The sequence below is a fragment of the Ambystoma mexicanum genome, chromosome 6p (genome assembly GCF_040938575.1).
Source record: "Ambystoma mexicanum isolate Mex_15411 chromosome 6p, UKY_AmexF1_1, whole genome shotgun sequence".
NCBI classification, from domain to species: Eukaryota; Metazoa; Chordata; class Amphibia; order Caudata; family Ambystomatidae; genus Ambystoma; species Ambystoma mexicanum.
This window is the reverse complement of record NC_090935.1, coordinates 1,009,951,671-1,009,968,420: the sequence shown is the minus strand read 5'-3', so window position 1 is coordinate 1,009,968,420 and position 16,750 is coordinate 1,009,951,671. Positions and strand designations below refer to the sequence as shown.

The 16,750-nt window shown below is 46.0% G+C and overlaps 1 protein-coding gene across 1 annotated transcript in view; it reads left to right on the top strand.

The window, feature by feature from the left end:
• The window catches only part of FBN2 (fibrillin 2), a 1,178,594-nt gene that overhangs the window by 396,233 nt on the left and 765,611 nt on the right, over positions 1–16,750 (top strand). The window lies entirely within an intron of this gene.

Sequence of the window (16,750 nt, the reverse complement as noted above, 5' to 3'; positions counted from 1 at the left end):
GTGAAACCCAAAGTTAATGTATGCAAACAAAGGGGGGTCTGGGAATCACTCTACCAGCACGAACACAGCCCAAGGACCTGTTCTTGGGTGAATAACCCCTGGGAGAGACTCTACCAAGTCTTTAGCTCACTGTCCTTTTCACAGAGAAGAAATTTCCCCGCATATCAGCCTTTGTCCTGCCCGGGGGCAGTCCAGCGCCGAAATGCTAGGCAATTCTCCTCTGAACAAGAGTACCATCAGTAACCCCATACACGTGTTTCAGACTTGTTGGGCATCATCAGTGAGGTGAAACTGTTGCCTCTCTAAGAACAGTGAGCAAGGGGTCCACGTCTGGATTGCCCTGTTAACTTAGGGTGAAACCCAAAGTTAATGTATGCAAACAAAGGGGGGTCTGGGAATCTCTCTACCAGCACGAACACAGCCCAATGACCTGTTCTTGGGTGAATAACCCCTGGGAGAGACTCTACCAAGTCTTTATCTCACTGTCCTTTTCACAGAGAAGAAATTTCCCCGCATATCAGCCTTTGTCCTGCCCAGGGGCAGTCCAGCGCCGAAATGCTAGGCAATTCTCCTCTGAACAAGAGTACCATCAGTAACCCCATACACGTGTTTGAGCCTTGTTGGGCATCATCAGTGAGGTGAAACTGTTGCCTCTCTAAGAACAGTGAGCAAGGGGTCCACGTCTGGATTGCCCTGTTAACTTAGGGTGAAACCCAAAGTTAATGTATGCAAACAAAGGGGTATCTGGGAATCTCTCTAAATTTGAGAGATTATGTAAGGCATTGTGGACCAAGCAAATGGCTTTATAATCTCTATTATTCACGGTAAGCCAGTGGAACAACCACAAGCAAAAGGAAACACGTCAGGCTTCCCTAGTTGGGGAACAGCACTAGAAGCTGCATTTTGCAATTGGTGAAGCCTGCACACAAGGAACTTTGCCAGGCCAAGGGATTCACTGATAGCCCAGTCCAGATGCGAGGTGAATAACAGCAAAGCTGTTTGTACTTTTATTTTTTGATGACCTTGACTGTCTCCTATCATCCATTCGCGCTACTACCTTTCCTGTTTTTCTACTCATCTATTTTAATATCAAACTTTCCTCTACTCGTTTGTCCTGGTCCATACTCTCATTTTTAGATTTTTATCATTGTTTTTTAAATCCCTACCCTTCCTTCCCACTTCTCAGGTTCCTCATTAAACCTTATATTTTCCTCCTTTCCTAACGACGCACTTGTCACTGCTCCTACTCTCTAGCTGTCTGACAACTTCTTTTATTCCCTCTCTCCTTCTTTACCCTCTCCTCCATTATCAGCCCCTACTTCTACAATTTGTTCACTGCTTGACCTCCGTACATGTAACTTTGCTACCTTTCTTTCTACTCTTAACTCTTCTCTTCCATATATTGACTCCTCTCCTCCCTCTGCCGTGATCTTGCTGCTACTGTTCGTCAGATTAATCTTTTTTCTGTCCTTGATTCCCACTATCCCTTTTGTCTTGTTCTACCTTCACAACAACCCGCTCAACCTCTCTTCTCTCCCTTCGATCCTCACTCCGTAAGGCCAAAAGGCTGTGGAAAATATCCTGCTCTCTCACTGACCATGCCTCTCTTTACTATGCACTCTACTGCTGGACGCCCCCAAAAATATTTTTCTTCTTGGACTACTTCTCTTTCTCATCACCCTTGACGTGCCTTTCAGATCCTTACCTGAATCCCCCCCCCCCCAAATCCCCTTATTCATCTATCTCATGTGCTCTCAAGGCAATCCAGTTCTCCAACGTCTTCATTTCTAAAATTGCTAATCTTCATTCCACATTCTCTGATAAGGGCTCCTCTTCTTCTGACTCATCCTTTTCATTTCCTGATCTAAGTTTCTCTCCCCCTGTTCTCCTCAATCTTGTACTCAAACCCTTTCCTCTTTTCATTAACTGTCAGACTCTGACACTGCTACCTACCTACTTCGTGCTCACCCAACATCCTCTCCCCTTTACCCTCTCCCTTCCTCCTTTATTCCCTCTATCCCATCCTATCTCTTATTTTACCTGCCTCTTTAATCTCTCCCTCTCCTCATCTATTGTTTTCTCCTTCTTTGAACACACTATAATCATTCATATTCTCAAAAAACCTTCTCTCTGCCCTTCCTCTTGCTCTATGCTGACATATATCTCTTCTTCCCTTTTTCTAGAAACTTCTTGAGCAGATAGTATGTGTCTTGCTATTTGAATTCACATCCCTTTGCCCCCCCCCTTGAGTATGGTTTTCATCCAGCCCATTCAGCATAAACAGCCCTCCTACATGTCATTAACTTTCTTCATTCAGCCTGACACAACAAACGCTCTTCTGTCCTTATTCCGCTGTACCTATCAGCAGCGTTTGATACTGTAGATCAACCCACTCTCTTAGCCTCCCTTGCTTCACTTGGTCTATCCATCTCTGTCCTTTGCTGGTTCACATCTTTCCTTTCTAATTGCTGGGTTTCTTGGGCCGGCTCTGCTTCTGACAATGCCCTTTCTAGTATGGTGTTCCACTGGGTTCGGTTCTTGGCCCTCTCCTCTTTTCTATTTACACAACCCCCCTCTACCAACTCATATCTTCTAGCACTCTTTCTCCTCACTTCTTTGCTGATGACAGTCAATTATTCCTTTACTTCTCTTTCTCAGACTCTCTTTAGACAAATGTCTCTGCTTGCCTCTCCTCCATCAAACTTAAATACTGGGTGCACACCCATTTTCTCCATTTACACCCTGCTAAAACTGACTTTCTCTTCTTTCCTGCTCTGACTCTTCCTCTCTCTGCCTACCTTTTGGATATTTCTTTTCCACGTGCATTTCTTCCTTTCTTCCCAGACACAGAAAAAAAACTTGGTGCCATCTTTGACTCCTCAGTTTCATTTTCCACTCATATTTCAACCACTGCCCACACCTGTCACTACCACCTATAGAATATACGGCATGCCCAACCTTTTCTGTCTCCCCATGCCACTACACGTTTTTTCTTCTCTTGTCTTCTCCTGACTTGACTATTGCTTCTCTATGCTTCCCTTCTCTCCTTTGATAACCAACTTGTATTTCATTTCATTGCACAGTACATAAATGTCTTAATGGTCTTGCCCTTTTCTATCTTGCCTCTTTTGTCTCCGTCTACATCACTTCATATTCTCTACATTCTCTTCATTCTAATCATCTTCACTTTCTCTCTGTTCTCAATGCCCCCTGTACCTCATCCCGCTTTCAGTCCTTTCCTTTACTTGCTCTCTAATTCTGTTATTCTCTCTCTCTTCCCATTTGCTCAGCAACCTCTTTTCATCTTTTCCACTAGGCTCTGAAAAATCACTTACTCACAAAGCCCTAAATCGTGTACTTTTCTGATTTTTATTTTCTTTTGCCTTACTCACGTGTGTTTGTACTGCTTTTATTCATTAAACAGTGCTCTGGCGAAAACGCTATAGTAATTCAATAAATACAAATACTTTTCTCAAGAAGTTGAGTGAAAGAAAGATCCTTTTTTATAGATTTTGCTACAAAGAACGCCTTTTGCAACATACTAACAATACGTGGCCACATTATTAATTGTATAGTAAGAGGACGCCTAATATCTTAACCAGTTTGAATAACTTCAGAGCTTTGCATAATTATTGTGTGGGTCAGAGCTCAGAAGACAAAGTGCGAATGTGTGCACCCGCCAGAAGAATATCTGATTTAGTTGGATTCTACTTCACATCCAACATTCTGAGACATGCAGGACAATCTAAGTCTACTGCCAATGTATCCGTTTTAAGTTTACACATCATCTGGGTATCATCAGTGTAGTTTATTACCTGCACATTACATGATTGGATAAAATTGACCAATGGAGTGACATCAATTTTGGAGAGCAGTAGAGACACCCCTGAATTCAGTGGGGCTACAGCGGATTTGTACTGAGGGAGAAAACTTATCTGATCCCTAATTGTGAGAGAGCATCTTAACAGTCAAGAACTGTGCCCTGGATGCAGAGGTCAAATAAGTGACACAGGAGAATTGTGTGGCTGGTGGTATTGAAGGCTGCTGACAAACCCAACAGCACTAGTTCCCCAACACCACCAGCATCAACCCTTTCATGTCACATCACCCAGTGCAGTATGCATCAATGATTTGGAAGCATGCAGGAAATGAAGAGCACATTGTGAGGCATTGAGCAGTCTGCATTTACCAGAATAGTTCTCACTCCCTGGATACACCATGGTGTTGCTGAATCTGTGGTCTGCAATGGCGGTCAGGCTACATGTGTTTAGCTGATCAACACAGCAGTGGATTATCATTCATTCCTATCCAGCCATTATATTGAAAATGTGCAGGCACCAGTGGGCGAGCTGCAGCTCTGCCTTCTCTTGTTACATCTCAATGCACTGTTAAGAGCAATAGCATTTTACACTGGGAACTATGCTTTCATGAAGATTAACATCAGTTCTTCCTGAACCACATACCGAAGGAGTAGAGAAGAAGAGGCCAAAACATGGCATAGTCCTTTCAGGCTTAGTGTACAGTTCTGTGTGTTTTACATGTTACTTCTTCCTTTTCTCGTGTAGCCACTGTGTCTCTACAGTGCATTATTGCACAATTTAAGTGTATCTTGATGTGGATTCTGTGTACATATTTCTTCCCGTGGATTATATGGAGGCTCCTTGACTCTGCTGTCTCTCCTTGTAGAATGTCATTGCCTGCAGGCTGTAATGTAAATCAAGTCATAGAACTGGCAACACAATATATCCTGATGTTTGCTTTTACGTCAATGAAACATGAAAGGCAGATTGCAGTCCCCTCAACAGCTACCTTGCAAGAGTTCTCATTCCCCCTCTCTATTTCAGAAAAATGCAATACGGAGGTACTGTACTTGCAGCGCACCATTAAGTCTCTTTACAGCTCATTAAATCTCCCACGGCTTCCACTTGAGTGACTGCCATCCTCCTCAAATGACTGCAACACAAAACTGATGTTGTTCTTCAGCTGCCACTGAGTGGGTATGAGGAAGCACCATGCAGTGTACTGATGTGACTGAAAGTATTGTTGCTTACAGCTTAGAGGTGCACCAGCACATACAGAGTGTCCTTCTAGAAGGTTAATGCTAATATCTTAGTGTGGCAAATTGTGGCACACCTGGGATACACATAAAACCTTTAGAACAGCTTAAATGTAGGCAGATCAAAAGAACACCGTAAACCGGTTACATACATGTTCACTTTCAATCTCAATGTGTGTGTGTGTACCTGATGAATAATATGTCCCAGAGAATGACTCCATTCTGACAAAGAACAGAGATGGACACAGAAGATGAGGCATGACCACCACATACAAAGCACATCCTAATACCAGCAAAATCCCATTGCAGTCAAAACTTCCTTTCAATTCCAAATAGATTGATTTATAAACATTCAGGTGCACCTGTGCTATAAACCACCAGGACACAGACCTTTCTGACAACATGCATTGATTTCTCCGCCACAATAAAGGGCCTACGTTTTTTAAAGAGATGTCATCCTATAGGCAAATGCCTTCACAGCCTGCATTGCTACATCATGCATCAAACAGCTCAAAGCTCTGTGACAACATTGCTGGTAAAAACCCCCATCAACCTCCAATGCCATCCTATCAACAGAAGATTTTCCCTGGTCAAATCAGCATGCCAACTTCTGCATGATTACTCCTATTGACAATCAACAAGTTATTCACTCACATGACATGCCAGATCCTCAATGAAACATCTCTCACCACTGCACCGAACCTCCTTTTGCAAGAACAACGCCATGATGCACTAAGAGTCATCAAAAAGAAATTCAGATGAACTGAATCAGCAAAAGTAACACAGAGAACTCATACCAGATACCAATCCCTTATTTTTTGCTCACATCTGTCCCTTCAACTGTGAAGAAAGATATGGGCCTCATTATGAGTAGAGCGGTAATACATCAGTAATTCCGTCTTGATGGAATTACCATTACCGATGTGATGTCCGGCGGAATTACCACCATATTACAAATTGGCGGGATTGTGCACATACCGTTGGCGGTAATAGTAATTCTGTCTGTCGGAATTACTGCCATAAATCAGTTCCGAAATGCCAGGAATCGGTGTGGAATTACTGTCACCGCCACCATATTCGTCGTATATTCCGCCAGCGGATTTACCTCTGGCAGAATTACTGCCAGCGGAGATGGCATCATCGCCGGAATGGGAATCCTGCTGCTGGCCATCTTTCAAAATCAATTCCACCTTGAATCTCCCATTTCCTGGTGCCATCCGCAGACAAGTGTTTGTAGGAACACGTGCAAGGAAAAGGTTAATGGGAAGGTGCTGGAGATGAGGCTGCGGAAGCACACATTTAATGAGGGTGAACTGCAGGTGCTAACGGATGAGGTTGTTGCACATACAGAAAGAGGCGTTGCTAGCGGGGGCTTACGGGGCTATAGCATCTTGATTTGTTTACAACCAATTGTCCACAAAATTAGAACTATAAAGTGCCTTCCTCAAAAACTAGGATTTATGTCCTCGTAGCAGCAGACAAAAACAAAACACCTCTTAGATGAGTCTGTGGCTAAGTGGGCTAATGCATCCATTACAAGGGTCTGTGTTCAACCTCATGGTCACAAATTCTAATCCTGTCAGGGCAACTAAGCCCTTAATCCGACAAAAGATGATTAAATGAGCTTTATTATGTTGGTTTATAATAAAGATATGTTAACTGCCTACCGCGCCAAGTGTCCACCTGTGGTAAAAGTGTGTGGTATAATATACCTGTTATGGTTTTGTCTGTTACCACGTCTAGAAATCAGCACTGCTGACAACATACGATTGCCTTACAGAGGCCTAAGCAGTCTCATACTTCTCCATCCCCGTGTCTTTCCTCTAACCATTCACTTTGATCCAGACAGAGCGCCTGCCCTTCTGACGCTTGACAGTCCTGTGTGGGGTCCCACAATGATCCCCTCTGTCACTAGTCATCATCACTATCTTCTCCCACCCCGTTCCAATGATCCTCATTGACCAGATACACTATATCCTGTTACCTTTTCTATTTCAGACCATGTTCGGAAGACGTGGTGTATTTCTTTACCATGGTTGGAGGTTGCAGTTTGCCCGTATGTACCTTGGAGGGTTATCAAACATTTTCTAGGGGTGGGGAGTTTCTTATGGGTAGGTGCCACCAGGCAGCTTTGTGGCTGCTGCCTCTGACACAGTTGCTATTTATGGTTTTTCCATGGTTCCATTTCATGTGGTCCAGCTGAGCTGAGGTAGGTATGGTGGACCCAGGGTCCCCAGGTACACTGTGAACATTGACTCAGTGCAGATGGCAACATGTCTCTGTTATTTATCATGTGCAAAGCAATTCTGCACACTAGAATTTCGTTGCAGGCTTACATGTGCCCTTTCAATTTGACTGAAATATGGCACACACTTTCCTTTTCATCACGGTGCACAAGTGTATTTGCACAGGCTCTTTCTATAGTACTTTTCGATTCTTCTCAAGTGTTGTCCCTTCACAAAACAAAGGAATGTCTGTCTGGCAGTTCTATATTTTATATTTATTTTTTATTCCTGCAAATTCAATTCAATCGGTCGTTCCAGTAATGTGTTTCCCTAGTCCTGCTGACTCACACATAATGTGCCTCCCGGTTTCGTTTAATAATCAGTTTTCCTGCAAATTCAATAATTTTTTATAATACGCTCCTTTCTCAAGCGTTCTTTGACAAAGGTCTGCGGTGCATTCTGGTGAATAAATTGTATTCTTGACGCAAATGAATGTAATCATGGCCATCATGGAGATATGATATGATATGGCATTTGTAACACGCCTATACACAAGTGTTTCATGGCGTGACGAGGCAAGGGAGGGGAACAAAGGGAGGACAGACAGCGATCCTACTAGGCCAGGTGTCATTCAGATTGCGCAGGTGCGTGGGAAAGGGGCAGGGACAGTGCAGTACATGGGAATAGATAAAACAATAAGTAAAGTAACAGCCATCATGTGGCAAGTGCAAGGGTAAGTGCAGACATCAGGTGCCAAGGGCTGGTTGGGGGACTGTAGGAATACAGAAACAGTACCCAAGTGCGGTGGTTGCCAGGTGGGCAGTGCAGGTGTGTGGCGCTCGCGGGGGAGGGACCTGGGTCCAAGATCAGTGGGTGTACAGGAAGCCGGTGCATTTCCGGTAACAGATAAAGGTTTTGAGGTGCTTCTGTAACCGGAGATGGTTCTCCTCAAGTTTAAGGGAGGCAGGGAGGCTATTCCAGAGGGAGGTCCTAGCAGAAGAAAGAGATCTACCACCAACTCGTTGCTTAGAGAAGCGACTGACAGTGAGGGATTTGGAAGCGGATGAGCGGATGAGCGGAGAGCTCGAGAAGGAAGATATTTAGGGAGAGAGAGTTTGAAGGTATTGAGGCCCTAGGCCTCAGAAAGCCTTGTGCACGATGCAGAGGGTTTTAAACTTAATCCTCACAGCCACTGGGAGCCAGTGCAGTGCATAGAGAATGTATTTACTCTTGCTTAAACAAATCAGTCAATCGCGAGGCTTGGGTATTTGGTCAAATGTGCCTTTGTATCTCTTTCTGTAATAAATGACATTTCTTGAATGTCCCTTATTCACACGTTCTCAATTTGTTTCTCCAGTATATTTCTGTAGTCTAGATGATCATGAGGTATTTGTATTTTTTCTATTATTTTTCTTTTTTTTTTCAAATTAGTCTTTATTAACATTTTTTAGTACAAAGCAATCAACGGGCATCAAGAAGGATGACAGACTTGGTAAAAGCACTGTTACAATGGTCATAACACCTACTAGCAAAACCAAACTAGACTGCGGCCTTGAGCCGTTGAGAACAACTAACAAACCCCTTTAGTCCCTCCTTCCCACCTCCTCCCACCCGCTACCTCCAACCCCCATGCATTGATTCTTACCATCTTTAACTCCCATTGCGGGGCAAACATTGTCCTTATCCACATAGGTAGCAGCCCCTTCATGCACCAGTCCCTTTCGGGTGGCACCTAGGTCCAGTTTGACCGGGTCCATTCACCTTCCATCGAGCAATTTACCCCCTAGGGCTATTGTTGTTTTCCTTGCATTTCTCTGGTAGTGTGCCGGTTCATGCTACTTCTATTTTCAAGTATTTTTTGGAAAAGTCCCCCCATGCCATCTCCACCTCTCCCCCGACTCCATGAAGATCTGCTGTTATTCGTTCCAAGGCATACCTGCTTTTGGCGACGCTAATCCATTCTTTTTTACTTGGGAGATGCACATTTTTCCAACGGATCGTTAGGCATGCCCTAGCTGCTAGAAATAGCCTGCTACCACCGGAGGAAGTTTAGAACACTCCCCATCTGCTTTCTCTAGACCAAACAGGACCAGCAGTGGGTCTTTTCTCTGATGATCCCGTCCAGTCGCTTAATCCACCCCAGGACTTCATTCCAGAACACGTGTACCTTAGGACACCCCCACCGCATGTGCTAGTAGTCGCCCTGGATAGTAAAGAATGGGCTCCCCTCCAGAGCTGTCCCAACCTCTCCAAGCCCACGTCAAACCAGGACTGGAATCTTTCGGGCTTTTGTATGGAGTCTCTGACTCCCGGTCCCCAGATATGTCCCAATGGTGAGGGCCAGGTTGTCACGCACTCCATTTCTGTGCATTGTTTCCAAATATACCAGACCGTTCCCACATGAAGTGTTCCCAGATTCTAGGTGGTATCCTGTTCTCCGGAACCCACAGCCATTCCCCGACAGTTGCAGAGTGCATGTGTATATTGTCTAGGGCGACCCACTCTTTATCAGGACTCTTAGTTGTGCAGCCTTGTAATAGAGTTTCATATCCGGTAGGCCCACCCCTCCTTTTTCTTTTGGAAGGGTAAGGGTTCCCACTGGGATCCTCGCCTTCTTTCCCTGCCACCACAGGAATTTCAAAATGGTGCCCTTGGTTTCCCTAAAAACGGGTCCGGGATCTGAATGGGTAGCATTTGGAACAGATACACGATTCTTGGGAGGAGGACCATTTTGAGAGCGTTAAGACGGCCCAGCCAGGAGACTGTGAGCTTGCTCCACTTTTCCAGGTTCTCTGTTAGTTTGGCCATCAGTGGGGTGAAATTAGCCTCATCAAAATCTCCTAGGTTCCTAGTAACACTTATCCCCAAATACCTAAGTGGTCCCACGGTGACCTGCATTACGAGAGGTGCCAGTCTGGCTATGTTTAGATCTTTGTTCTTGTCCAGTGGGAGGAGGACCAACTTGGATCTATTGATCTTGATCCCTAATATGCTGCCGTGTTGTTTGATCAGTTGTACCGCCATTGGTACTGACGTTAAGGGGTTCATAACATGTAATAACATGTTGTCTGCATATAAAGCTATTTTGTACTCCTGCCCTCCCATAGAGAACCCCTCAACTCTAGGCTCCCCCTGATCCTCTGTGCCAGAGGCTCCAGAGAGAGCACAAAAAGAGTCGGGGAGATGGGACAGCCCTGCCTGATGCCTCTCCCCAGAGCGAAACAACTGAGCACCCACTGTTAACCGCAACACAAGCCCTAGGTGACGAGTACACTACCATGATCCCTCGCTGGAGCCTCTCCCCAATGCTACATTTAACCAGAACCACTTTTAGAAAGTCCCACTCTACCCTATCAAATGCCTTCTCGGCATCCATTGAGAGGAAGGTTGGGTCCCCTGCTACCCTTGTTGCTTCGTGTAATAGGTGTAGCGATTTTCTCATCATGTCCGCCCCCTGTCGGCCTTTGATAAAGCCCACCTGGTCTGGATGGATAGGTCGGGGCATGTACTTCTCAAGCCTGGCCGGGAGCACCCAGGCGTATATTTTGGCGTCAATATTAAGGAGAGAAAAGGGCCGGTACGCTCTGCATGTTCTGGGATACTTCCCCTCCTTGGGTATTACTGTAATGGGTGCCTGGGAGAAGGACTCCGGGGCCACCCCTGGCTCGAGTATTTCATTGAAGAGCTATGTTATGAATGGCAGGAGGACAAAGGAATGATTTGTAAAACCCTGCAGAGAACCCATCTCTACACGGTGCCTTGCCCAGTGGCATTCGCACCACTGCCTGCCTGATCTATTCCGTGGTTATTGGGACCTCCAGGTCCCTGGACTCTGCTCTGGACAGCTTGTGCAAGGGAATACCTGCCAGGTATGAGTCAATTCTTCCCTCTTCATGCGAGAACACTGATTTATAGAGAGTCTCATAGAAGGAGGCAAAGGCCTCCAGTACTATTTCTGGCGATGACACTGGTACATCATATCTCACCATGACTTCCGAGAACCACCTCTCTGCCGGTTGTCTCCGTAGCCTGGCTGCCAGGAGTGCGTCCGCCCTGTCCCCCTTCTCATAACATGTTTGCTTGAGGAATTGCAGGTTCCGGATAATGTTCTCCTCCTCCAGTAATCTCAGCTCTTCCCTCTTCCCCCTGGCATCCGCCAGGTATTCTTCCTTTCCCTCTGGTGTTGACTGTGCCAGCTTGTCCAGTCTGTACACCTCCTTCCGCAGCCCACGTTCAATAAGGTTCTGCTCCCTCTTTTTCTGTGCTTCTTCTCTAATTAGGAGTCCTCTTCAGGTCACCTTCCCCGCCTCCCAGACGTCTCTCTTTGGTACTTCCTCTTTGTGATTTATAGTGAAGAATGCTTTAATTTCTGCTTGACTGGGTTATTTTTATCAGGGATTTGTTGCACCGCCATCTCGAGCCCTTAGCATTCATCCCCAGCCAGTCCCGGGCCACTGTGACCAGATCGTGGTCAGACCATGATATAGTATGAATCCGTGAACCCTGGGCAACTTCCTTAGAGATGTATAAATAGTCTATCCATGTGAAAAATCTGTGGGGTGTGAGAAGAATGTATAGGGCCTCTGGTGTGGATGGAAGTGGCACCAGATGTCCCGTAGACCATGTAGTTCTAGTGTCTCCCCGATTTCCCCATGACCTGGCCTCGGGCCCTGTTCCCTGATGTTCGCTGCCTGCCTGTCCATCAACATATCCGCCAAAGTGTTGAAATTGCACCCCAGAACCAGGTGTCCAGAGCTTTCACTCAGTATCTTGGAGAGGGTGCCCTTCATAGATCTCAATTGCCCCTGGTTAGGGGCATAAATCATGGCAAATGTCAAGTTCACCCCCCTAATACCTCCTGTGACCAGAAGCCCCCTCCTCCACGTCTGACCAGACCATTGTCATTACCATTTTGAGTGCCCTATGTGCTAGGATGCCCACTTCCACTTTCCTGCAGGGGCCAGAGCCCCAGAATTCCTGTCCCACCATGCCACTCGGGATCCTCTGTTCTTCCCCCTTCATGAATTTCGTTTCCTGAAGGAAGAGGATGTCCAACCATGATCGACGGAATGCCCTGGCCACCAAATCTCCCTTTGTCTGGGAATTAAGGCCTTTAACATTCAGGGTACCAACCCTTAGGGAGCCCATTTGCTGTCCATCAACTGCTGCAGTCATCACGTTACTCCACGGTCAGAGCCCCTTCTACTCCATTTGCTATGCCTCTATAAGACGCGAACATTATCACGGACCCAACAAGCATTCAATAAGGTTTAGAGACAATTTCCCCTCATTCCCCCTCTCCCCTGACGCTCGTCCCACTCCCTAGAAACATCCTAGGATGTGGCTGATCCACCAACCTTACCCGGTACCCAGGTCATCTCCACTTGCACCCTTCAGTCTTTGAGCCCCCCATACCCCCTTTTACCTCCCCCATCTGCATCCCATGACACCTGCATCGAACAATTTCTCAGCCCTCAGTCACCCCAAGGCCCCCGCCCCCGAGGTTACCTCTTGCGTGTGTCCACAGAGGTCAGTACCATCAGTTCGACTACCTCCCTCTCCCCAGCATGGGGACTGGTTACACAATTGTGAGTCTGCGTCTTGCGCTGCTCAGGTTTCAGCCGCAGGGGATGCATTCAATTTTCCGTACTTCCTGGCACCGGCAATACGTTTTCTTCATCTGCCTCTGTCTTCCCTCAGTGTTGGCCTCTTGTGAGCACGAAGGCGCCTCTGCGTCTCCCAAGAGTTCTCTCTTAGCTCTGTTGATCTCTTCCTCTGTGACCAGCTTGTGTTTGAATCCAACGATTTCAAAAGAGATTGAGAATGGGAAACCCCATCTGTATCGAACACCCTTGTCATTTAGCTATTTGGTGAGGGGCTGGCACAGTCTTCTCTTGGCAAGGGTCAGGGAGCATAGGTCCTGAAAAATAGTGATTCTGGAGTCTTCCCAATGCTTCCCCTTTGCTCGGGACTCCTTGTGTTAGCCCTCATAGCCCTCACAGTATATCCATAGACTGATAGCCTTGATGCCGAGTCCATGTGTCACCTTACCCCACCTCACGCACTCTTTTGGACTTTTCCCGGCTCCTATATTTTGTTGGGGGTGCTTCACTTGTCTGGTTAAGGTACAGCTCCCCACATGAGGGGTCCCTGATAGGTCGTGGGCAATGGTCTGTTTCCGGTACCCCTGTGGGAGAGGTACTCTTCCGACCCACCACAGGGTGCCTATCTCCTGGGTGAGGCACACCCTGTCTGGATTCCTCCCCCTGTTGTTGCTCTGTGGCCGACCCGGTTGGGGAGTTCTGGCCTGAAGGCAGGCACACGTGCCGTTCTCAGTGGCCCACACCTCCTTGGGCCCTTGTGGCTCTCCCTGTATCCTCAGCAAGTCACAAGACCCCTGGGCGCTCTCTGGGTCCCTGGGGTTTATCAAATTCTGAAAGAAATTGGACTCCCGTGGCCCTGGGCCCTTTCCACACAGTACTTCCTCCTGTTGCAGGAGTCAGTGGCGGGCCATCCGTGGATCCTTTTGCTTCTCTGGGGTCCAACTCCTTCCCTGCTGTCCTGGTCCCTGGGGAACCGGGGGGTGACCTCCCTCCTCCACAGCACTGTGGAGTTGTCCTTCCAGGTCCCGAAAGTTACCTAACTTTGGGACCATCTGCCAGTTTACTCAGGAGCCCTTCAGCCATGGCAGTTTCCTGACAGTCACGGCCCTCTGGAGGCAGGCACACGCCCATTACCAGGGGCCATCACCTCCCTCAGTCCTTTTCACCCTGATCCCCAGACAGTCCAGGGCACCCTATGAGGCGTTTTCCTCCAGCTCTGGGTTTCAGGCCTGCTCTTCCCTTTTGTGGGTGTCCTACTCGGGTCCCCTATGCCCCCTTAAACTTCTGGGTCACTAAGTGTGTCCTGTGGGGCGCTGGTTGCATTCTCCCTGTCCCAACCTGCTAGGTCCAGGCGCCGACTCTGTGCATTGCTGTGGGGGCGGGGGCTTGGCCGTCCAACTTCCCTGTGTAATGATTGTGCTCCGGGACTGGGGACACCCACCTGTGGGTCGCAGGGCCGGTGAAGCAGTGCTCCTCGCGTGGAGTGCTGTGTGGTCCTCCTGCCTGGTCACGCGGGTGGCTCCTGGTTTCCCACACAAGTCACTCCGAACGCAGCGGGCGTAGAAAATTCTCCTTGCCCTCCTGCTGTCTGTGCGGTGTGTCGGATCTCTGCTCCCTGATCACCTAATTGACTGCCTTTTTCACCCTGGGGATCTGGGGGGTCTCCACAGGACAGTCCCTGCCGTTTTACTTCTCAAGGATGGTCAGGAAGTGGGGGCTCAAGCAACTTTCGGGGTCTAATGGGTCCAGAGCACACATTCAGGTGTCCGACATCCGTGAGCCCCCTGGTGGCCCCTTTATTTTTGATATTTAATGTATTCATTATGTATTCTTTTTAAAGTTCTTGAAATGTAACAAAATCTGTCCACATGGCTATTTGGAAGCCCTGCAGGACCCCACAACACATTTATATTTTGCCACTAATATGTACCATAACAATTTGACCCTGTTGCTTCTGCATCTTTGACAGTGTTCCATATAATACAGAAATGCTGATCCAATGTTTCCTTTTCAACCCAAACAATTTATAATCCAAACTCCTGAAAATAAAAGATCTGGTAGATACCCGGCATGAACCCAGCAACTAGAGCAACTAAAGCCAGGAGATTATTTAACATTAGACCAAAGCTAAAGGAATTCTGGTCATATGGTTAAGAAACTGGCTTGGAACCCATGTTTAATAAAGTAGAAATAGGACTTTTAGGAAATGTAATTAAAAATAATATCTATGAAAATGTAATCTTAACTGGAAATAGTAGCATCCCCAAACAGAGAGAAATAAAGCAATCTCATTAAATTCTCTGCCAATTTTCTTTCTGTACACACTTCAGAAAAATTGAATTTATAGCACAATACAAACCTTGCATGTAGTGACAACAACACATCACAAATGACATCAGGAAGAGTGAACCAAGATAGTGTACATTTATTAGGCGAGTGTCTGGGAGCAGATGGAGTGATTTGAAATGAAGAGAGTTAAGAGTGTGAAGTGAATAGAAGGGACAAGGCGAGATGGTCCAAAGGCATCAGGTAAAAACTGCATGAAGAGTCCATGGTAGAGTAAGGACGAAAGTAGGAAAGATTGAGGGAGAAAACGAACTGAGATGGATGATATGTTTTTCAATATTTAGAGGTACCTAGGGATGTGTTTTAAAATTGTGTCTCACCTTCAATTCATTTTATTTGTGGTGGCACAATTACGTTTGAGCAGACATTAACACAAAAAATGCTATTTGTGCAAACTGCTATGACAGCATCCATGTTCACATGGGAGTAATTGGTACATCGGAATTTGGTTTCAATAAGGCAATACTTTGACAAATATGTCTCGATGCATTGTAAGATTGACACATGGCTGAAGTCTGCAACACAAGACCACTTGGCATAACTGTCTGTTCAGTAAAGTTGGCCGGTTAGGAAGAATTACATCTGTCCCATTAATGGATTAAAATCATCCCACTCACAGTGGGAGCTGGATCCTGGAAATATATATATATATATATATTATTTTGGACTTTGTAGTCTTGTGGCATTGTTTGTAAAAAAAAATGAAAAGCAAAGAACATGCGACATATTCGTTTACCGAGAGCAACTCATTGAGGCAAACCGGTTGGAGCTCCATTCATCGGATGTCTACTACACAAACCTCTCAACCATCCTGATAAAAACTGATGAGAAAAACCCAAGACTGGAGTGACTGTTCCTCCTCCTCATTTCACTGGTAGAGAGTTTTTCATCTCAGATTCTTTTTCAACCTAAGAAAGTTCTTTACCTTTTTTTGCAACTTTATTATGTTGGTTTTGCTCCAATGTTGTCTTCAAGAGCTAGTGTCAAGCATTACGTGAATAATTTTGATCAATACTATTTCTCCAGATATTTCTTTTTTTACTTTACATTACAATTTTAATCTCTATATTGGTTTGCATAGTGGCATTGTGCTTGTGTGTTATCTGTTTGAGTCAACACGCCTGGTGGAGGGGTGATGTTTTGGGCTTGGGTAAGATCCAAGTGCACCTCAAGAAGAAATGTCCATTTATTTGATTTCATTCTGTGCATATGGACTACTGATAACCAGAATGTACTGGGATCTCCAGGAGAGCCTGTCACGCATATCTCTTTCCTCCCCTACTTTTTTAATATAAAGCAGTTTCTCTAGTTTTCAGAAATATCCATCATTATTGGACGGAAAAAAACGACACTTAGAACTGACTGCAGAGTATGCATGGCATCCATATGTCTCCCAAATGCTTTAGGAATCTGTGGCATGACAGATGCGTTCTGCATTCTACCTTTGATTTATTCAGTTAAATGTGTTAGGAATTTTGGATGAAGCTGGTGCATTATGTAAGTCACGTCAAGCAGATGGA